The 24678-nt window shown below is 40.0% G+C and overlaps 3 non-coding genes across 3 annotated transcripts; all 3 read left to right on the forward strand.

Annotated features, from left to right (window-relative positions):
- The first annotated feature begins 13606 nt into the window (after positions 1–13606).
- LOC140859577 (small nucleolar RNA snoR26) lies at positions 13607–13698 on the forward strand. The gene has a single exon (XR_012143112.1). It is a non-coding gene; the product is annotated as a small nucleolar RNA snoR26 (small nucleolar RNA).
- Positions 13699–13733: 35 nt separating this feature from the next.
- On the forward strand, positions 13734–13823 carry LOC140859579 (small nucleolar RNA snoR27). The gene has a single exon (XR_012143114.1). It is a non-coding gene; the product is annotated as a small nucleolar RNA snoR27 (small nucleolar RNA).
- A 141-nt stretch (positions 13824–13964) lies between these two features.
- On the forward strand, positions 13965–14052 carry LOC140859578 (small nucleolar RNA snoR27). The gene has a single exon (XR_012143113.1). It is a non-coding gene; the product is annotated as a small nucleolar RNA snoR27 (small nucleolar RNA).
- Positions 14053–24678: the final 10626 nt, after the last annotated feature.

A 24678-nucleotide genomic window follows, 5' to 3' on the forward strand; every position in this document is an offset into this window, starting at 1 on the left:
AAAAGACTGTACCTTGAACTTGAGCATAGAATAACATAATGCATTTCACTTAGCATTTGAGTTGTCTCAGCCTTTTCATTCTTCTCTTGCTTTTTCCCGTGTGGTTTTGCTGCATTTAAAAACAATTAAATCCTTTTTCCTCTATCTAACACATATAATATATTTTTTGGCCCTGTCTATTTCTTAGTCCTAGGCTGCTGCATGGGGTGGCCCGAAGCTTCTAGGTCTACAAAATAAAGGAAAAGCTTTGTTCGAGCTCAGCTAAAACAACTAGAACTTTCATGACTTGAATTTGGCTCTATTTGCCTGGATAAGAATTTCTCAAACCTATTTTGAATTTTAGTTTGGATGATACCTTCTCTTAGTTAGCCATCCATTTCCATGATCTCCAATGATATGGCAGCCATTCAAGATTTTACTGCTCTCCACGGTGCAAATCATAAGACTTCTCAATCCTGACTTGCCACCATCTACCTTTCATTTTCAACGTGCATGGGAGGATCATGCATCACATGCCTTCCCTCGTGCATTGTCCCATCTTGGACGTGGTAGGGCTACGACTAGCTTGCATGGTTCGGTTAGCTAGCGGTGTCTTTTTATGTTTTGTTGGGCTAATCACATCCTTTGAGTTTTCGATGTAGTCTGACTATCCAGGCTTTCGTACACAGTATATGTACTTGTTGCTTTTATCTCCATGCTTGAGGTCAGACAGTCAAGATGAAGATGGTCGAGGCATTGCTACTACTGGAGCTCCGCTCGAGAATTTACAAAAAATCTCCATTGGGATGTTCTCCGATAAAGATCTTCCAATGCTTAAATTAGGAGATGGAGAATAATGAGAGAGTAAGAGTAGAAGTGGAAACTTACTTTGAAGATCTCTGTGACCCTTTATTTATAGGGAAGGGTCGGAGTTGTACACATCTCGGAGTCTCGATTGCCTTCCGAATTTTGCATGTAGATTGGGTTAGAGAAGTTCTTTCCTTTTAGGGAAGATTCAATCGTGAAAGAGTTCTTCTCTATTTGGATTTTTTCAATTTGCTGGAGGGGCGAATTCCATCAACGACGATTCTCTGACCGTAGTTCGGCTTTAGCTGACCTTAAACAGATCGTCCATAGCCGAGGTGAACTCCTCGATGTATGCCGAGGATCGAGGATTCAGCCAATACTTCCAGTTCAATATGGCATGTCCGGTGACCTTCGAGTCCATCATAGATATATGGTCCGATCCGATCCATCTTTTGGAGTTCGATCGATGCTGAGAATGTATCTAGCTAAGATCGAGGTGGAGATCCAGAACAGATGCCCCCCACTCTCGAGTTCGAACTTGAATAACATTGGTCAAAGAGAGTATTAGTCCGAGGTCGAGGCCATTTTTGTCGAGCTATTTTTAGTTGACACATGTCGAAGATCGGCATCATTCAATGAATCATCTCCGCATCCGGGCCATTGGATCTCTGGATCCGCGAGAGCTCTGTTCTGACCAACCTCTTTAGGTCAGTATGAGTGCATCGAGTTCGTCTCCATCTACTTGGACTTCGGACAATGACCTAGGAGGCATGGACCTTAGGTCTGATGTGGGCTGCTCTTCAGGTGTACCCAAAGTGAGAAATGTGCCCGAGTTTGGCCCTTCCTAGTAAATTCTATCCTCACCCCAGAGGACTTAGAAGTCTTCCACCTTAAGTGTCAAATCTCGCTGAATTCAAGTTGGAGGTCACTGTCCCTGGGGAGCACATAGTTCTTCCACATCAAGGTCAGGTCGGTCTTTATGAGGAATCCCGAAGGCCGACCTTAGGTTATCTTTTCGCTATTTAGTTGTAGAACTACTTAATACATATTGAATAAGCCCCTGTAGTATAGTGTCGAACTCATGGCATCAAATTTTAGCCTTCCTAGTCCATTGCTTTCTCCTTGAGGTCGAGCCATCCTCCTATTTTTTCAGAACTTGCTTCATACTGAAGGAACATCCTAAAAAATCCCTGTGGTGGTATGCCTCTCCTCGAAAGAAACAACATCTCTTTCGAGGTGCTCCTTCTTCGATACATAACTGGAAGGAGCGATATTTCTTTATCTCGACCGAGCAGTCTTGGGACTTTAGTATGTCATGGGATCGACCTCGGAGGTCGATAGTTAGAACTCCTATCCTCTCCGATGCTAAGGATGAGTCACTGGAAAAGATCTTCGGCTAGACTCCCCCCTGCTTTCTATGCTCCTTTCCGAGGAGAACTTGTACAGGGTAGGGTTGAGCTTGGCCGACCCTACGAGTAAGTAGTTCTTTTTGTCAGGTTATTTATCTCGATCTTTTTTCCTTCCAACTGACTTCATCCTCTATGTAAATATGAGGACTGAGGATATTGAAGCTCTTCATTGAGCTGCTAAATGGAAGAAGGCTACTACAACTCCTGCTCCAAAGTGTGGCCGGACTGAGGTCGTCCTTGCCCAACCCACCGTCGATGGTTCTTTGGGGTGGGGTGGTGCTCCTCCAAGGAAGGAGCCTTCATCCGAGGCTTAGCTTGCACAGCCCCTTAGGTCCATTCCTCCTAGGGAATCAGTCCCCCGATCTTCTGCATCCTCATCGCATCAAGGTTGGGGATACCCCAGATTTCGGTGCGAATGTCTTCTTGTCTGGCCGACTTGCCTACTGAAGTTTCTCCAGAGCTGGAAGCTTCGAGCTGATCTGAAGCCCGGGAAGACAGATTGGGTTTTGATAATTATTGAGTCACCCAAAAATTTTTTCGGGTGGCAATGACTCCCACCGATGTTCAGGCTTTGAACGTAGAAGGTTGTGCTTTCCATGTCCAAGACTTATATGACTCCCTTCTTCGGGTAAACGCTATTCTTTGGTCGAGCTTTTATTTAGTTTGTCATTGCCATTATTCAGATCTCTTTTGCTCTTTTTTCTTTCTTTTTTTTTTAATTAATTTATTTATGGCAACTCATCCATCATGTTGATCACTTTGTCAAGGTGATCTGTGAAGCTCAGCAAATTTTGAGGGAGACTGAGGAAGAGGCCAATCAAGCCAACAGGAGGGTGGATGACACCCAACTTTCAAAGATTAAGGCTAAGGAGGAGGTCAGATTGATGAGGGCTGAGGCGAAGCGATTGGAAGCCAAACTCGCCTGATCTAATGCTGAAGCTCGATTGTCGATGGAGACCAGCTAGTAAGAGAAAAAGCTGGAAGCCATGAAGATCACCGCGGTCAAGGCTTTCCACTCCTCGAAAGAGCTTCAAACAATCAAAACAGAGTTCGCCTCTGATTCCTATCTCCAGGGAGCCATGGACTTCAAGGCGAAAGTTTGGAGCCACTTTTCTAACCTTGACCTCAAGCTTTTGGAGTTGGATGATGAAGAAGAAGAAGTGGCCGAGGTTGCTAAAGGGAAGGTTCAAACTGAGGAGATTTTTAGGCTGACATGTGGAGATTAGGAGGGCGAGGATGTGGCATTAGTTCATCCTCTGGTGATAATCGTCCTCCTGGATCCCAACAACATCGGTGACTCCCATGTCCCTGATGGGGCTTAAAATCTTATTGTACTTGAGCTTGGGCCTATCCGAGCATATGAATTGGTCGGTCCACTTTTGTTATCCTTGATTTTAGCCGAAGTAGTTTTGTATCGGACTAACTAGAAAACCTTGTAAAAAAAACTTTCTTAATAAAATTTTACCTTCCATAGTTTGGCTCCTTCTTCTTTTTCTTTTGCTTTGTCTTTCCTTAAACATCAACCCATCATCGCAAAAATTAGTTATTTAGTGCTTGAGTTTGGTCTCTTGTGTCGAGTAGGTATTTCAATAGATCGTCGATAACTGATGATGTAGCTATCATTCTTAGCTCCTCTAAATGGCCATACAAAGAAAAGGTTTAAAAATGAGGTTGCCCCACCCTGTTCATCTGAGGATGAAGAGCATGCGATGTAGAATCGTGGAGATGCATTCCACTCGGCTCATCTGAAGATGAAAAGTATGCAATGAAGAATCGTGAAGATGTATTTCACTTGACTCATCTGAGAACAAGGAGCATGTAATAGAGAACTATGGAGATGCATTCTGCTCGGCTCGTCCAAGGATGAGAAGTGCGCAATAGAGAACCATGGAGACACGTTCCACTCAGCTTGTCCAGAGATGAGGAGTGCGCGTTGGAGAACCGTGGAGATACATTCTGCTTAGCTCATCGGGGGACGAAGAGTGCGCATTGGAGAACGATGGAGATGCATTCCACTCAGCTCATCCGAGGATGAGGAGCATGCGATAGAAAACCATGGAGATACATTCTGTTAAGCTCGTCCGAGAATGATGAGCTCACGTTAGAGAGCCATGGAGATACGTTCCACTCAGCTCATCTGGAGATGAGGAGCGTGTGATGGAAAACCATGGAGATGCATTTCACTCAGCTCATCCGAGGATGATGATCGTGTAATGGAGAACTATGGAGATGCATTTCACTCGACTCATTCGAGGACGAAGAGCGCACGTTGGAATATCGTGGAGAACATTCAATCTTGCAAAAATAAACCTTTATTATTTGATTTAATAAAAATTACAACTAAGGGTGGTAAACATGTAGGTTGTCGGAGTTTCAGGTTCGGGGATTAGGGTTCCATCTAGGCGATAAAAGCGATATGCTTCTAGTTGAACCACTTCATCAATATGATACGGGCCTTCCCAGTTGGACATGAGCTTCTCCTGTTCTGTTGGATGAGACACTTCAGCTCTTTAAAGGACAAGATCTCCTACTCAGAAGCTTTGACCTTTGAATTGTAGTACCAAGCTATCCTCTATTGGTAGCTAGCCATCTATATCTGTGCTCGCTCTCGACTCTCCTCCAATAAGTCTAGATTTGTGCTGAGCCTGATCGAGTTGCTATCTTCATCGAAGTCTTTCACCCGCAGCGTCGGTAGACAATTTCCAAAGTTATGATGGCTTCAGTCTCGAAAGCAAGTTTGAAGGGAGTCCCTTTAATGGAGACTTGTTGAGTTGTGTGGTATGCCTAGAGCATGTTGTATAGCTCTTCAACCCACAACCCTTTAGTTTGGCCTCACCATTGCTTTGGAGATGAGCTATTAAAGTCAGGCTGTGGGAGATGTCAAGTTCGTTACAAAATCCTATGAACTTTGGATTGTCAAACTGACGCCCGTTGTCTGTGATAATAGTCTATGGCAAACTAAATCAGCAAATAATAGACTTCCATATAAAATCATGAACTTTAGCCTCAGTGATGGTCGCCAATGCTTCCGCTTCCATCTATTTGGTGAAGTAATCGATTGCGATAAGTTGAAACTTCTTTTGCACGATGGTGATAGGAAAAGGTCCAAGGATATCCATCCCCCACTAGGTAAAAGGCCAAGGCATAGTGATCAGAGCCAGAGGGGTCGAAGGTCGATGTTGAATGTTGGAGTTTCTCTGACATTGATCGCATTTGCTCATCAAGTTAGCTGTCTTTCTGCATACTCAGCCAAAAATATCCCTACCAAAGTATCTTGTGAGCAAACACCTTGCCCCCCAGGTGGTTGCCACAGATCTCTTCTTGAGATCGGGGTGGGCGATCGTCTATACCTCTGTTGAACTAGATTATCAGATCAGCTAAGACAACTAGCACCGATCCTTAAGCTACGAAGAGGTCGGTCAATTGACCTTTCTCTAGCAGTTACGAAATTTCTGGAGCAAGCCGAGGCTCGGTGTTCTGTAGCATTCCTCTCACCGCAGGTGAAAGAGCCTACATTTATTGGATGAGGCTATTGTACTGATCTTGGGAGACCGTCGGCACTACTGATGGGGGATTCTTTTGGATCGATGATGGTGGTGCATTCTCCGATAGGATGTTGTCGGCCTGCCTGCCATTAGAATAGTGGGATACATTCGATGCACCTCTTCGTGTCTTCATGACGATCTTTGACAAACTCTCTCCTCCCAGAATAGGATCCTGAAGTTAGTTGGGGGCCCCTTCCTCTAGCACTAAATGTTGCTTCTGATCTCCGCGCCTGAGGTAGAACAGTTGAGGTGGAGGTGGTTGAGGCACTACTACTGCTGAAGCTCCATCCAAGAACCTGTAAAAAGTTTCCACCAGAGTGTTCTCTGGTAAAGACCCACCGATGCTCAAGTCAGAAAATATAGAACAATAAAATAGAGAGAGTGAGAGTGGAGAACTTACTTTGAGGGTCTTTATGCCCCTTTATTTATAGAGGAGGAGTCAGAATTGTATATGTCTTGGAGTCTCAATTGCCTTTTGGATTTTGCATGTAGATTGGGTTGGAGAGAGCTTTTTTCTTTTGGAAAAGATTCGATCATAAAAGAGTTCTTCTCTATTTGGACTTTTTTAATTTGCTAAAGGGATAGATTCCATCAATGGTGATTCTCTGACCATAGTTCGACTTTGGTAGATCTTAAATAGATCATCAATAGCCAAGGTGAACTCCTCGGCATAAGTTGAGGACTAAGGATTCAGCCAATACTTCTAGTTCAATATGGCTTGTCCGATGACCTTCGAGTCCATCATAGATATATGGTTTGATTCAGTCCATCTTTTGGACTTTGTTCGGCGTCGAGTATGCATCTAGCCGAGCCCGAGGTGGAGATCCACAACAGTATTAATTTATGTTGGGTGGATGTCTGGCCAGGACACCACCTCTCAAAATCTTTTCGATACCACACGATGCAACAAGAAAAAAGAAGAAATAAAATAAAAAATAATCAAATACGTAGATCAGCCAAAAAAGAGCTCGCCTCCATGGGGCATGCAAACTTCACTATGAGAAAAAAAAATATTATAAGAGGAGATCTTTTCCTCAATCCTCGTACACCCAATTTCTCCCTCACAAAAAGTTCTCCCTCACAAAAGCTCTCTCTAGGAAGACCCCCTAAACCCTTAAAGCAACCACTGTCTGCTGTCCAGGAGCCTCCCTGCTCTTTCTTCTCTCAGCACTGTGCATCTCTCTCTCTCTTCACATGGGTTCTTGAATTTTTTGGACTCTTTTCGGATCAACGCCGCACCACATAGGTCTCTATTCCATATACAGGCCTTTAAAGGCTTTAAAAAATCCAAAACAAATCAGAGGACTCCTTAGAGCACCAAAGAATCCCCCGAACCGTTGAATCGACATCGAAAACAACCCACGCCCTCCAATCACGCACCAGTCCATGGAATAGTCCGTGGACCGTGAGAAACGCACGTGAAATACCTCTCGATCCATGGTGGACTGTGAGAAACTGAGAGGAAACGCCCCCTCGATCCACAGAGCCTCCTGTGCACCACCTGATCCACGGTGGACCGGGCTACGGGCTCCCAGGGGCACATGTGGGCCTGGGCCGTGCCCGCGCCCATGCGCCTGGACCTGGGCCGGCCCGTGCACTCGCACGCCCGGGCCTGGGCTGCACCATGCGCACCTGAGCCTGCGCATTGCCGTGCTTGGGCCGTGCACCACCGCGCACGGCCGTGCAGCCGCCACTCCACCGACGGTCCTCCATCGCTTCAAATTTCATGCTGACTTCTCTCGTGCGTATCTTCTCCATCCGAGCTCCGTTTGAGATGATCTTGAGCTCATTGGACTCTATTTTTCATCATAAATCTCACTGTGGGCTCAATGTGGACCGAATCTCAAAGCATCAAATCTTAATAATCTCTATCTCGACTCGATATTTGATCTCCTCCTAACTCTCAGAGCTTCTGGATGTCCTCGCCTGATATCCTGAGGCAATCGCCTGCTGATCATGGATGGACAAATATGGGAGTCGAGCCAGACTGCTCGATCCCATCTCCATCGTATGCTGTGCTCCTCCCGACTTGAGATCTACTCGGGGCATCATCCTGCGGTAATAGGAATCTCACCTTATGATATCACCTTTCATCCTCCTGAGTCTCGCATCTCGTTCTCAATCCACCTCCACCTGGAGCTCCACCTTGCTCTGAGCTCCTCTTAGCTCCTGAAGCTCCACCTCGCACTGAGCTCCCCGTCATATAATAATACTCTCTCCTCTCTTTCTTTCCCTCTAGAATAATTCTATCGCCGCAAAGCACCTTCAGGATTCCTCCACCAGCTACTGTCCTGTAGCCTCTCGAATCTAATCTGCTCAGTGAGATAGGATTCTATCTGAAATTGGATATGTATCGGACCTCCCCCAATCTCCTCATTGCACCATCATGTGTCCTCCAGCTGACCGTTCCGATCCTCTGATCGCACAGCATAATCCATCTGACAGATAAACAGTACCCTCACTATTCTTCAGAGAGTCAAACTACTTCTCTCTACAGCATACATGATAGGTACATACAGAATCTAAAATTCACTACTAAAATAAATAGATACCTCGTCAGATATCTCTAGGACATCTCTCTCTAAATTGCTACTAGCCGTCGCTATAGTAGCCATCGTCTGATCTTTGAGTTGAGAGCAGTCTCTAGCTAAATGCCCCAATTCATCACACCGGTAACATCTGGTCTTGCTCAAGTCCCTCCTTGACTTGGACTGCCCTCATCGCGATCTCCTGTCGCTCCATCTACCGCCTCCTACTCCTCCAGAAACCACCAAAGCTAAGCTACCGCCACCTGAGCTCGAAGTCGGATTCTTCTAAGAACCTCGTTCTGGAGTATCGCTGCGATGACCTCATCCATCTTGATGGTGCTCTTCTCCACTAGAAGAGTAGTTATCAAGGACTCATACGAAGGGAGAAGCGACGCTAGCAAAACCAGTGCCCTGATCTTCTCCTCAACATTCTCGCCAACGCTGAGGAGGTCGGTGAGGATCTTCTAAAAGTGGCTTAAATGCTCTTGCACGCTCTGTCCCTCGGCCATTCGCAGCTGATAGAACTGCCTTCAGAGGAAAAGAGTGTTGGTGAGAGATTTCGCCATGTATAACTCCTCGAGCTTCGACTACAGCACCGTCGGAGAAGTCTCACTAAGCACATGGATCACCACCTCATCCACTAGGTATATGCAGATGGTACTCATCGTCTGCATCTGTAGCCATCTTCAATCCTGCATCTCCATGGTTGTCGGCTTCTCCTTGCATAAGAGAGTATCAATCAATTCTTGTTGGACAAGCACATCCTTCACCTTTGCCTACCACAAGGAGAAATTGCTCTTTCCAGCAAACTTGTTGATTTCCATCTTGATTGATCCTGTCTTCTCCATCTTCAATCTTGCTCACCACCGCTACAATCTGCATCCTTATTCCGCCTCTCTCTGATACCACTTGTTGGGTGAATGTCTGGTCAGAACACCACCTCCTAGGATCTTTTTGATACCACACGATGCAGCAGGAAGAAAGAAGAAATAAAACAGAAAAAAATCAAATATGTGGATCAGTCAAAAAAGGGCTCGCCTCCATGGGACATACAAACTTCACTATGAGAAAAAGAAATATTATAAGAGAAGATCTCACCCTCAACCCTCGTACATCCAATTTCTCCCTCACAAGAAGTTCTTCCTCACAAAAGCCCTTTCTAGAAAGACCTCCTGAACCCCGAAAGCGACCACTATCGCTGTCCAGGAGCCTCCCTGCTCCATCTCCTCTCAGCGCCGTGCATCTCTCTCTCTTCGCGTGGGTTCTCGGATTTTCTGGGCTCTTCTCGGAACAACGCCGCACCACACAGATCTCTATTCCATGTATAGGCCTTTAAAGGCTTTAAAAAATCCAAAACAAATCAGAAGACTCCTTAGAGCACCAGAGAATCCCCCAGATCGTTAGATCGATATCGGAAACAACCCACGCCCTCCGATCACACATCGGTCCACAGAATAGTCCGTGAACCGTGAGAAATACATGTGAAATGCCTCTCGATCCACGATGGATCGCGAGAAACCGAGGAGAAACGCCCCCTCGGTCCACAAAGCCTCTTGTGCACCGTCCGATCCACGATGGATTGGGCTACGGGCTCCCAGGGGTGCGCGTGGGCCTGGGTCGCACCCGCGCCTGCGTACCTGGGCCGGCCCGCATGCTCGCACGCCTGAGCTTGGCTCACGCCCTGCGCACCCAGGCCTGCATGCCACTGTGCCTGGATAGTGCACCACTGCGTGCGGCCGTGCCACCGCCGCTCCACCGGCCGTCGGGATCTTCTATCATTCCGAATTTCGTGCCGATTTCTCTCGTACGTTTCTTCTCTATTCGAACTTCGTTTGAGGTGATCTTAGACTCATTGGAATTTATTTTTCATTGTGGATCTCGTTGTGGGCTAAATGTGAATCAAATTTCAAGACGTCAAATTATAATAATTTATTTATAAATAATATTTGAGGCTCGTCCCCAAGTTTCATTTTATCTGTACTCTTAATATATACATAAGTAGTTATGCTATGTACGCTTGCGCGAAGTGGGATGGTCAGAGTAAAGTGGAAAGGGACGCGTCTTGTCAGATAAATCCCGCCGACCCGCAGCGTCAGGCCCGAGGTGCAGGCTAAGGGAAGTCACGCACGTCATGGCTCGCATCCCTCTCCCCGTTGACCCCAGCGAGCCCTCAACTTGCAGTATAATACCCATGTTGCCTAAGCTTTCTCTGGCAACTCCAGAATTTTTGGCCGGAGTGGTCCAGACTGAAGCCCCAAAGCCAATAATATTATAATGCAAGCTCGGGCACCAGATCGAGCATATCAGAAGGCTGCCTCCTACATGATCCAAGAATAACTCTATGAACTTGATGTAAAAATGACTGAACATTAATTGCACATTGCATGCGAATGTACAATTAGATGGCCAAACCTATAAATCAGGTGTTGGTAGGTAATTGAGTGTGTCATGCTTAAATCAGGTTTTTGTTGGTAATGGATCTGTAATCAACTTTTACCGATATTAACGTGTAAAAGACTGCTGAAAACCAGAGTGATTTAGTCCCAGCCGATTTGGTAATTGTAATTTTTCTAGAGAACAAACATATGCTTTAGGTGCCTTACAACTGAAAGTAACCATTGAGAGTAATTAACCAAGATTGGACGCTCTGTGGTCAAAGCCAGCTATAGTTGCAAGGATTGGATTTACATGAATTGGATCCTTCTTCTCTTCATCATTTCTTAGTTTTCCAAAATGGCAACGGGCTTAAAGTGATAAATGTTGTTGAATATATAAGTTTTACGAAGAAGATTTAAGGCCTATTGCAGTTTTCTTTGGTGAAGATTCTATGTTCACATTATCCTCCATTTTCACATGATAAGAAGGCATGTGACCGCACTACAAGAAAATAAGGCATCAGCGATATAATATTTGTGACAGAAAAATTCTTGGACAATGCGGAAGATGGTTCCAATAAGGAAAACAATGCAAGAAGAGATGGAAACAATGCATGCTATGGTGTCGGAATTCAACCAATCACGTGCTTCTTGGCCTCATCATAATCATTCAGATGTGTGACTTATTTTAGATTGTAAACTATTTTATTATGAGATATTTTAAGAAAATTTAATGTAATATTTTGCTATTATGGGATACTTTATTTTTTATCTTGATGCTTGGAGTTTTTAAGATAAATATGATGTTATGAATGATTGAATTTATTATGAATTAATATTGCATTATATTTGTTATTTGTTAGTTTTATATTTATTATGAATTCATAATTAATGAATGAATTAGTTGTATATGAATATTTAAGTGATTTATTGGATATTATAGGGTTATTTTTAGAAAAATAAATTTAATGGTGAATCAATGATGGATTTGTGATCAAATTTTGTGATAGATTTGTGATGGATGTGTGACAGGTTTATTTTGAATATGTTGATAGATTTGTGATGGATTAGTGATAGAATTTTGTGATGGATTTGTGATAGCTTTGTGATGGATTTGTTCTGAATATTGTAGCAGATTTGTGATGGATCTGTGATGGAATGTTGTGACAAAAAATTCATCATAAATTTTCATCACTGATCCAACATAAATTTCTATCACAAATCAATCGTAAATCTATCACAAATTTTTGTCACAAATCCATCATAAATAGTCATAATTTGTGACAGATTTTGTTTTGAATATTGTTGACTATTTGTAACAAAATTTGTAATGAAAATTTCCATCACAAAATTTTGTGATGGAAATTTCCGTCACAAATTTTTTTTATGACTAGGGTTTCAATAACGGATTTTTCTATCACAAATGCTGTCACAAAAATTATTTATGACAGATTTTTAAGCTTCAGTGGCAAAAAAATCCATCACTAAAGCCTTGTTTTCTTATAGTGGATCGACATACGGCCTATTTAGAGAGCACAAACAGCAAGAATCTTGTTTTTATCAGTAATGGGGAGAATCTTGTTGATGATTGGTAGTCGACAAGAGGAATTAAAACAAGATATTGTCAATCAGGCCATGTGTGATTAACCAAAAAGCAATTGGATCAAGAAATATTAGGCTAATGAATGCTGTTGCCAATTGATTATAGGCATAAATTTTATGTTGGTGGTCTAATCATTCCTTAGATTTAACTTTCAACCACATGTATTGAATCAATTACAGTGAGCTCAATTAATTAAAGAGTTCTATTCCTAACTAGATCTAGACTAAAAGTTCAGCTCTAATTAAGAGTTAGTCTTTTGATGGGACAAATAAGTGTAGATATAAATATAGAGGTATCCTGATCCCTTTCTCCAACTCTTAGAAAGAAGTGAGCAATTCCCATCGATTGTCTACATTAAGGAGGAGAATGAGGAGAGAGAAGATCAGACATCCCATGAAAGAAGACTAGACATCCTGCGGACTACGGGATCATCATTTTAGATACACGATGACGCAAAATATGATTTATATATGATCTTGATTTTTGTATGAATATTGGAGCACGATCTAGGCATAAAAGATTAAATTATCTAACATTTTATCCAAGTGAACTAAAACTAAATCACTTTGGCTACAATGAACAATTCACTACAAAAAAAGATGAAATTACCGACTTTTTTTTGCCGACGCTTTTGGTAAGCGTCGGCAGGTTGCGCTGACCTGCCGACGCTTTTAAAAAGCGTCGTTTGTTAACGACGCTTAAAAGCGTCGTAAACTTTGTGCGTGTCAACGCCGACGCTTTTAGCAAAAGCGTCGTTAAATAAATAAAATACCGACGCTTTTTAACGACGCTAAAAAGCGTCGGTAGGTTCGTTTAATACCCCCCTCCTCCCGTGCCCTAATCTATCTACCGCGCCCCTTTAATTTCCACCCGTTCCTCCGCCGACCCCGGCCCATCTCCGCCGCCGGCACCGCACCCGCCGTCCACGCGCACCGCCGTCCACGCCTCACCTCCGTCCGCCGCTCCCCTCTGCTGCTGCGTCCGTCGACGCCGCGCCCGCGCGGTCCAAGCCATACGCCGTTCGCCACCCGACCGGCCCTCCTCCTCCTCCTTCCCTTGTTCGGCTGCTCCAAGCTTCCCACCATCCCACTTCGCCATTCGGCCACCCCAAATCGAAGGGAAACAAAGCCTGCTCGGCCGCTCCACAGAAATTTTGAAAGGTAAAATTTTTCCCCATTTCACTTGTTTTTCTTTTCATTCATTCTTCTTTTCAGAGATCTGATGGGAAGGAGAACACCTGAGAGAGGGAGAGGGGGAGTTCTTAGGTTTCGGTTGGGGTTTGTGTGAGGGGTTTCTTTTCATCTGTCCTTTTCTGTTCTTTTTGGTTTTTCTTTTTCTCCTTTTTCAATTTTTATGTTTGTCAGCGTCAGTGATGTTTAACGTCGTTTTGTTATCCTTGCACTTTGATTGCCGGTGAAGAAATTTTGCGGGAAATCATTGACTGAGATGCTTCTTTTATTCTTAATTTTATTTCTCTGTGCTGTATCTCCGGATTAATGATGCAACCATAATCTGCGTTATGTTTCTGTAACTCCGTTGAAGGATTTGAACATGATGTGTATCTACTGAGATCTGGTAAAATAGCTTTGGTTTTTCTGCAAAGATATTATTCTAAACATTCTGGGGCATGTTTATGGGTCGCAAGAAAATTTTTGGTTTGTTTCTTATGACAAGTTTCGAGTCCTGAAAGTCCCTTTCTTTTTTAGTTTATTTTTTCAATTGGATCAATGATGCCCGTAGTCCGCGTTATCTTTCCGTAACTTCGTTGAAGGAATTGAAGATGACACCGATCTACCGAGATCTAGTGAGACTATGTAAGGATGCTGATCCATTCTAGAGGTTCATGCATTTTTGTTATTCTTCCAGGTCCAATCCTTTGAGAATACTAACGCTTTTGGATCTTGCTTCCCCCCCTTCTGTTTTTACCTATTTTTGGTAATCCTTTTGTTGACTTCACTTATCTAGTTTCTAGCTTGCCTCTTGATTCAATACTAGAGTTTCTTTTCTATTATACCACAACTTGATTTATTTTTATTTGTTTCAGATCAACTCAGCAGTTATCTGTGGTTCCTATTAAACACATCTGTGTAATTGTATGAAAATATGCTTATGCACCCACTGCCTGTTTATTTCACGGTAATATGTGGTAACAAAGAATCTAAGAATTCCTAATATGAATGGAGTGATGATCCATTCATATTGGGGTTTGTGTGAGGGGTTTCTTAGGTTTCGTTGAGGAGAAGGGCCTGAACTTTCCGTCTCCACAGATGTAACGTGATAAATTATTTAACTTTGGACCATCTGTTACTCTGTTCTCACAGCTTAAGCACATATGTACATGCATGAAACCAGGAAATGTATAAAAAGTTCTATCAGTTACATGTTTGCATACATATACATGTACATAGGTATATCACACTGCCCCATTTCCCTGTCAGATTATTATATACATAAACAGATTAACCATAAGTCTGGGATCTAGTTATGAAGATTAGCTCGAAATTTACATATGAAATTCTTGGCAGACCTGAGGCTCTTGTCAACTTCATTAAACAATTTGTTTGTGAATGACTTGAGTTTGGGTCTCAGTTGAATATGCTACTCAAGCTTGGCATGATTATAAAACAGGTGAAGCTTGAGCCAGACTTCACTTCCTCGAGCTTGGCTTGTTTACGTCTCTAGCGATCATTTCTTCTCCATGATACTGATGAAATATATACATCCATAATTAGTAGTATTTAGAACTAATTGATGGTGTATTTATTATTATTCTTCGAAAAAAATTGTGACAAGTTCTTTGCATAGTCAGATTATAAACATGTATCTGTCAGATTAGGAAAAGGAATATTCGTGAAGGATCATGAGTCAGGAATCATTAGGCACTGATTTACTACTCATAACAATGCATGTTAAAACTGAATTATATAAGTCCAATTTTGGGTGCTGATATTGAAAGCCCAACCGACATTGACAGTGACTACCAGCTATTTAATTCACTTGGTCCTCTCAATCCCACTCATTATCCATTAACTTGATTTTTTTACCACATCATCATTATTAGGAGAAGATAAGAATCAAATTGAAGTATGTAGTATTGAAATTACTGCATCAACTGTATCATGACGTCTTATATAGGTGAAAAAAGTTACTGTACTTCAATATATAATGAAGTAAAATGTTCAATGTATATTAATATTTTTACATATATAATGCTTTGATATATGGGATAGGTTTAGGTAAAGTCAACCGATTTGGATTCGATTCGATCAAATCAAAATTGGACAATAAAGATCATACATTAATGATTTAAGCCATTAGATATGATATATTATCTTAAAACTACTTAAACATCAAAAATCATATGATTTGAAGATTCCTAACTTATACATCAAATGATTAAAAAATATATTTAATTTAATTTAGGTTATCCAATTTTTGACTACATAATGCATAGAATAGGACTTTCTAAATCATATAATTTTTTACGTACATACAAATTTGAGATAGTAGATCGCGTCCAACTATTTGAATCATCAATATAGAATCTTCATTATAAAGTTTTGATTTAACTGAACGTAAATCCAGTTACGATCGATCTCTTTCTACTTAAATTTTGTCTCTCTCTATATATATTATTTCATAGTTTCATGAATCCTGATTGATTGCTTATCTGACATGTGGCGCTCGTTATGTGGCTGGACCCTGATATCGTGTGGCCTACGTTATCCTTATCTTCGTGACTGATGAAGACTAAGCATCTGGATTAAGCTGGGCCAAGTTTCTTTGTCCACTACTCCCCAAGTTAATATCAGGTATTAAATCAAGTTAATTATGAATTAATTTTAAAAAAAATTACATTGCATAGAAACATAGACCCGTCTTTTGATTAATGTACATATTCTATTGTATCCGTACATTTATTTATTTTTGTACGGGTAAAAGAATTATGTACATTGATCAATTGATTGTCCAGTATGGACAGTTTGGAAAATGTGAGTAATTCTATAGGTCATTACCATAATCAAATGGTATGCTGAGGGTTCGAAAAAAATTTCGGATGGTATTTTCTTTTGTTCTTCCTATACGGAAGAACTAAGGGAAATGCTGCCGAAATTTTTTTTGGCTCTTGTTGCATATCATTTGATTTCTGTAATTGACCTATAGAATTAATGCATTTTCTGAATGGGATAGGACCTTCTTTACCTATTAGTTGATGATAGCAAGCATTTACTATGTAAACTTTATCTAGCTGTTATTTTTTTGGATTTTATGAAATGACTGATATTTTTTACTCATTGCATTAATATAGATTGTATAATTTTTTTTATTTTTAGATAAATTGCAAGTTCGATCATTTTTATCCTACAATGGACAAAAGTTGGATAAATAAACCAAGAATAGTAAAGAATATTTAGATGGAGTTCATGACTTCATTAAATTTGGTATGGAGAAAAGTAGTTTGAATGGAAAGATTTTATGTCCATGTCGGAAATGTGTAAATAGTTCTTCTTTAGATCCACAAAATGTTGAAGAACATTTGGTATGGAATGGTTTTTTAAGAGGTTATACCGACTGGATTTTTCATGGAGAATCTATGTTGCCATCATCATGTAACCAACCCCTGACTCATTTTGGATCCACTAGCCTAGAAGACAATTCTGCAAGAGATGATGATATAAGGGGTTTGATCATAGATGCTTTTGGATTTGATGTTCAAAATTTAGGAGAATCCAGTAGTATACAAGAAACAGTTGGGATGTTTGATGGATGTACGCATACGGAACGTATGCATGTTGAGGAGCCCATACATACATCTAATGATGAGACAGCTCGTTATCACACCTTAATGAAAGATGCAGACGAAGAATTATATCCGGATTGTACAAAATTTTCTAAGATTTCTTTTCTTGTACATTTATTTCATATAAAATATTTGAATGGATGGTCTGGAAAGAGTTTTACCATGCTGCTCAAGTTATTAAAGGATGCATTTCCAGAAAGCACTCGTTTACCACCATCGTATTATGAAGCCAGGAAAGTAGTAAAGAATTGGATCTTGGATACGAAAAGATTCATAGTTGTCCAAAGATTGTATGTTATATCGGGGTGAAAACGCTAATCAAGAGTCATGCAATGTATGTGGATCTTCAAGATGGATAACACAAAAAGAAGATCGAGATGATGTACTAATGAATTGGATGCAACGCGGAGTAAAAAGAAACCGACCAAGGTATTGCGTTACTTTCCTCTTATACCTAGATTGAAAAGGATTTATGCATCATCAAAAAAGCTTCATCAATGAGATGGCATCATGAAGGACGTACAAAGGATGGAATGTTGAGACATCCAGCAGATAGTCTTCAATGGAAAGCATTTGATGATAGGCATCCTGATTTTGCCTCTGAGTTCGCAGTGTTAGGTTTGGCTTAGCTTCTGATGGCTTCAATCCATTTCGGACCCTGAGTTCTACCTACAGCACTTGGCCAGTCGTTTTGATACCTTACAATTTGCCACCGTGGATGTGCATGAAACAATCATCACTTATCTTGTCAATGGTTATTCCAGGAGATAAGGGTCCAGGCAATGATATTGATATTTTTCTACAGCCTTTGATAGAGGAATTGAAACAGTTGTGGGAGGGTGTTGATGCATTTGATGCTTCCAACGGCCAAACATTTAAACTACGGGCAGCTTTGTTATGGACTATTAATGATTTTCCAGCATATGCCAATTTATCTGGCTGGAGTACAAAGGGACGGGTCGCATGTCCTTGTTGTGGAGATTCAACACATTCAATTTGGTTAAAACATGGAGGTAAATTTTGTTACATGGGACATCGTCGATGGTTGGAAGCAAATCATCCGTTTCGATTTCAGAAAGATTTGTTTGATGGTACTATAGAATTGGGATGTGCCCCTATTCCACCTTCTGGAACTGATGTTCATAGACAAATGGATGGCATGAATTACAGCTATGGTAAGCACTCAAAGTCCTCTAAAAAAAGAGGAAGGGATGATGTTGAAAGCTCAGTGCACGAAGGGTTACAGAGGAAGTCAGTATCAGTACTATAGATGCAGAGGTGTTTCAAGATCCAGACAATGATTTCGAGGATGAAAATGAGGAAGACACACAGATAGCATCTACACAACAGCCAAGTAAACATTTATGAAAAAAATGAAGTATCTTTTTTGACTTACCTTATTGGAAACATAATCTTATTCGGCACAATCTTGATGTCATGCATATAGAGAAGAATATTTGCGATAATTTACTTGGAACATTTTTAAACCTTGATGGAAAGAGCAAAGATAACATGAAGGCACGTCTTGATTTAAAAGAAATGGGTATCCGACAGAACTTCATCCTAAAATGCTTGCTAATGATAGAATTTATGTGCCTCCTGCATGTTACACAATGTCTGCTCGAGAAAAGGATAATTTTTTGGGAGTTTTGAAAAGTATCAAAGTACCCGATGGATATGCATCAAATATTTCACGATGTGTGCATCTAAAGGATCGAAAACTTTCAAATCTTAAAAGTCATGATGGTCACATATTGATGCAAGATATTTTTCCAATAGCTTTAAGATCGTCATTGCCGAAATAAGTTGTTACAATTGTACTTCGATTATCGTCATTCTTTAAGGCATTATGTTCCAAAGTTATTGATCCTCAGAAACTTGATCAGTTAGAATCCGATATTGCAATTACACTTTGCCAGATGAAAAAGATTTTTCTCCTGAATTTTTCACTATTATGGTACATCTGCTCATTCACCTAGCTTCAGAAGTTAAAGTTGGTGGACCGGTACATTATAGATGGATGTATCCTATTGAGAGGTATTATTACAAACCTTAAATCTTTTGATAATTTTATTAGAAACAACAGCATACTGATATTTTAATAAATATTTAATTCTTGAAGGTATCTTGTGCGTCTTAAAGATTATGTGCGAAATAGAGCCTATCCCGAAGGCTCGATTGCTGAAGCATATATTGCGGATGAATGTTTGACATTTTGTTCAAGATATCTTCAAGTATAGAGACTATTTTTAGTCGACCTCAACGGCATAATGACTTTGTGGAGAATGCAGAACTGTATAAGTTCTTAACTGCTGGAAAATTCTTGAGAAGAGCTGAAAGTATTGTACTTGATCAAAAATCCTTAGCACAAGCACATCGTTATGTGTTACTTCATAGTGACATAATATCTGACCATCGCAGGTTAGTATATTTAAGGAATGACATCAAAATTTAAATTTTATATTAGATATAATGTTCTAAATGATATATTTATATTTTATGCAGTGAATTTTTAATTTATCAGAGACGAGCCAATCATAACATTGTCCTAATGCAAGGATTGAACAGCGATGGTTGGTCGAGTTATTCCCTATGTGGCTTTCGAATCAGGTATGATTTATATTTAATTATGGAATATATTAATTTTTGATACATATTTAATATCAGATAACTCAACTGCACTTCGTCATATTATTTTTTGTTAGGTATCAAAGATGATGGAGACAAATAATTCAGATGAACTAATAGCTCTTGCTCGAGGACCTAACAAGATTGTGAATAGATATAACGGTTTCATAATTAATGGCTTTAAATTTCATACTAAGAACGGGAGAAATTTAGAAAAACACAGAATAGCGGTGTTATGATGGAAGCGGATGGAAAATCCTATTATGGTGCACTTAAAGATATCTATGAGTTGGATTATTATGAAAATTTAAAGTAGTACTGTTTAGATGTGATTGGATAGACATAAACTCACCAAGGGGTTTGAAACAAGATGCAAATAGATTTACACTTATAAATTTTTCAAGGTTGATACACACTGGTGTATTATTGAAGGATGACCCATTCATTTTTCATCTCAAGCTCGTCATGTATTTTATGTACAAGACGCAAAAGATAAAGATTGATTTACTGTCATCAAAACAAAACCTAGAGACTTATATGATATGAGAAATCAAGTGGAGGATGATGACGATGACACTTATACATAATGTATGCCCTACAATTTTGTGCCAGCTGATGATTTAAATGCTACGACGATGTTGGTTAGAACAGAATTCGAAGAAAACACTACTGCTTGATTATTACTGGTAATAATTATTTATGATGTATATATTTTGCATTAATTATTGTGTTATTTTACTCCATATATTAACTGATTCTATCTTTTATTTATATAAATGCTAGGTGACATCATGCGTCGCAGGGGACGATATGCTGGTGTGCAGTTCCAGTTTTCACAGACAGAGGCCGGTACGTTTCTTCAGCACAGCAGCCTGAGGCCAGTTCAGCTGCACAGCATTCTGAGCCCTGTCCTTCATCATCAGCACAGCACGATCCTCCTGTTCATCAGCCAGATGATGAGATACACGTGCAGGGTATATATTGTCTTTCATGTAATTTTTTTTTAATTTTATTTTATGTATATTTATGATATAGTTACTTTTATGTATTTTTTGCAGACGGATCCGGGAGAGTACGCCCCAGACACGGACTCACAGTAGTACGAGATGTGTGGCAGATGTGTGAGGGCGAGAGGATTGTTGTGGAGTGCAATCAGCTAGGTCAGCCAATTAAGAAAGCTGCCTGCTTATTGACTTCATTTTTGGGGATTGTTGCTCGGAGGCCTCAGCTATGTCTGTTGGGCTATGCAAAATGGAATGACATGCTTCCAACGTACAAAGTTGAGCTCCTCCGAGTTATAGAGGTAATGAATTGATGTTCATACTGTATATTAATTGTTAATCATTTATATAATTTATTTCATTTAATTTTTTTTTTATAGAGCAAGTTTGTTCTCCCTCCATCCACTCATGATTTTGTAATGAAGTCTCTCAACCGCAAATGGAAAGAATATAGAGCACAATTGAAGAAGGACTATATGAGACAGGGTATGACAGAGGAGGAGGTTGCTAGGAATTGTCCTCCTGATGTACCCCCTCATCAGTGGATGGAGTTGGTTCATTATTGGTTCTCCGAGAGGGCACAGGTATATTATCTGTTTATTATCTTTTTTTTCTAAATATTTTATAAAAATATTGATTTTTATTATATATTATATATATAACAAGTTCTTTACTTTATTTTACAGACTTATTCTGCTATTGGTAGAGCTGCACGAGCAGCTCAGTCTGTTCCTCATACATCAGGGTCGAAGAGTTATGCACGACTCCGACAGGAGTTTGTATGTTCCTTAAACTTTCATAATTAATTTTTAATTTTTATGTTGAAATATTTATATAACTAATATCATTATGTATCGTGGACCATGTCTGTATCATGATACTCATATATTTTTTTAAATTATTATAACTGTTTGCTTAAAATTGAAATTATTTGTGGAGGATGAGCATGGGAGGGAACCCGGACAAGTGGAGTTTTACCGAATGACTCATACTCATCAGGATGGTACTTTTGTTCGAGATGAGTCGAGAGATTTATATGTACATCATTATTAATATTCTATTTTTTGCAATGATTTAAATTTAATTTTGTTAGCTATTAATGTATAACTCTTGTTTTCAAAAAAAATACAGGAGAGGGCTACATCTCTCATTGCGGAGCGTGACGACGAGTCCGCAGCATCTACGCAGCAGAGCCGTATCGAGGCCGAGGTGTTCACAGAGTTGATGAAACCAGAGCGCTACGGCCGAGTGAGGGGTTATGGAGTAGGAGTCACCCCCACTCAGTTATCTGAGGTTAGTAGATATACGCAGCATGCTGCAGCAGATGCTCAGGATTTACGCGTTTGCAGACTCGATGCGGAGATACAGGAGATTAGACAGAGTCGTGCCGCTGAGATGGAGGAGATGCGACAGAACCGTGCCGAGATGCAGGCCATGAGGGGACAGATTGATCGCCTTACATCTTTATTAGAGATGTATGGTTCATCTCAGGTAAACACATAATATTAAATATATATTTTTGTATTAATTTAATGATTTATATATTTTTATTTATAGATATGCAAATCATGCTTTTGATATATTTTTTGTACGCTCCTGGCACATCAGGCACCCGTCGAGATAGCGGCACGTCACGTGGAGACAACGATGACCATCCGCCTGCAGATTGATATTATTTTATTTTTATTGTATTCTTATATTTATTTATATTACTCTTGATTGTAATAGACGATTAGTACTTTATTTTTATTTATATAAAATATTATCTTTTGGTTTGGTTAAATTTTCTATTTAAGTTTGCTTTTGGTGTGAATGGTGGTGATTGTACAGGTGTGAATGGTGGTGATTGTACAGGTTTATGTTCGAATAATTGATATAATTTCGTACAGGAATGTATGTATTCTTTTTTTTTTTGTAGATAATATCTGTATTTTTTTTTTCTCTTAAAATCTTTAACGACGCTTATAAGCGTCGTTAAAGACAAAAAAATCGACGCTTCGAAAAGCATCTTGGTAGAGTGGATGACGCGGAGTCATTAACGACGCTAAAAAGCGCTGTTAAAATTGCATTTTGCGACGCTTTAAAGCATTGTTAGAAATATATTTAACGACGCTTATAAGCGTCGTTAAGACAAGTTTAACGATGCTTATAAGCGCCGTTATAGTTAAATTTTACGACGTTTTAAAGCGTCGTTAAAAAATAACGACGCTTTTAAAAAGCGTCGGCGCTTTTCATCTCCACTCTTACATAGGCGACGCTTTGCCGACGCTTTTCGAAGCGTCGTAAAGCTAAATAGCGACGCTTATTAGCGTCGTAAAATAACATTAATAGCGTCGTTAATGACCATTTTTCCTGTAGTGATTCCTGGACATGCACTTTTCCACCTTCAACCGCTTCTTGATTAAAAATCCACTTAAGGAACAAGTCGGACAGTCTGGTTCTACACGATACTGAAATTACTGAATAAAAAGATGAGGATGTTCAGTCTTAATGTATTTGCCTCCCATTACTATAGTATATGCAGAAGCACAAATAAATCTCTCCATAAGATATTGTCAGTGGGGTGTTATATACAGTTATTATAACCTTTTAGATCCTCAGCTTGATCTTAGCAAGTGACTGCATCTGAGTCTTTTCAATTTATCGTTCAGAAAACAAATGCCCTCCAACTCTTTTGGCGTACGTTACAAATGCAGGATCCCGAATGATCTCAAATACTTGATCTAGAAGCTTGTTGACAGAATTACATCTCTAAGCCAGAATCCATCTTGGAAACTTAGAAGTTGGATCATCTCCACTCCTACATGGCTCTTTCTCTACTCTTTTCATCTCCTTGTCTTTTCTATGTTTTCTTCTGCTGCTGCTATAGCAACAAGAAACCCAACCCTTTTTTTTCCCATTTGTTGATCACCTCTGCTCCTCAATGACGAACCAAACACACTCTTTTTCCTCTTTGTAGTGCATGGAAAGAAAGGATGAAACCTTTGAACATCAATTGGCCTTAGAACAGACTCAACATAGGATGGCTGTTAGCTATCGCATTATGGAGAGATAATCGTCAATATTGGCCATTGAATAAGGATTGAGATTTATCACATTAATGATGTTGACTATTTTTAAAGCTTATAATTCGAAAATAGTTTTACGTGTCAACATAATTTTTGTCAAACATGATAACAATGCTGACATCAAGTGATTTCCCTTTTCCCCCTTGAGAAGGGAGGGGTTAACCCCACCTAGCCTACTTTCGACCCAAGTCATGGGATATTAACAGCCCAATGACTTAACCATCTACACAAGTTGGCACTCACATCAAGCAATGGTGCTGGACAATGCATGTGTACATGCTGAAACCAAGAAACAATATTAGACTCCCACGTTTGTATTTGCCAGACTGATTTGCTGCACCATATATTTAGAGCTTTCATCTACGCTTCCGAAGAAAAAAATCCATCCATTAGATGCCTCATTGCTGTGGAATGAATCAACACTTTTTTCAGAGGGTATCGCACTATTAATTTCTTTGTCACTCTACACTTCTTTTAGAATGAATGATCCAGGAGGAATTCTCCATTGGATTCTCTAAATTCCATACATTGGTGAAGATATGTTTAAGAGCAATGACCAATGGAGAACCAGTGATGACAACTACTAGAGTTTTGCGCACATGATGCATGTGAATATCTGATGAACTTTTTTCTTCTTCTTTCTTTTTCTTTTTTTTTTTTTATTTGGAGGTGGGGGTTTGGTTGGGTTGGGGGGGGATGCTTGAAGTGAAACGGCACTAATTTCAATGATTCATGTTTTGATTCTATTTTTTTTTTAAAAATAAACTTAGTTGGGTTTTGATACGGTACTCTATTAATATTTTTTTTATTATGAAGGACAATTTAGACTTTACACTATTATATTTTTTTATATTTTATTATTTTTTAAAAAATAATATTTTATTATATTTTATCCTCTATCTTCTTCTACGCTTCTCGTCGCCGCCCGCTCACC

The sequence above is a fragment of the Elaeis guineensis genome, chromosome 7 (assembly GCF_000442705.2).
Source record: "Elaeis guineensis isolate ETL-2024a chromosome 7, EG11, whole genome shotgun sequence".
Taxonomy (NCBI): domain Eukaryota; kingdom Viridiplantae; phylum Streptophyta; class Magnoliopsida; order Arecales; family Arecaceae; genus Elaeis; species Elaeis guineensis.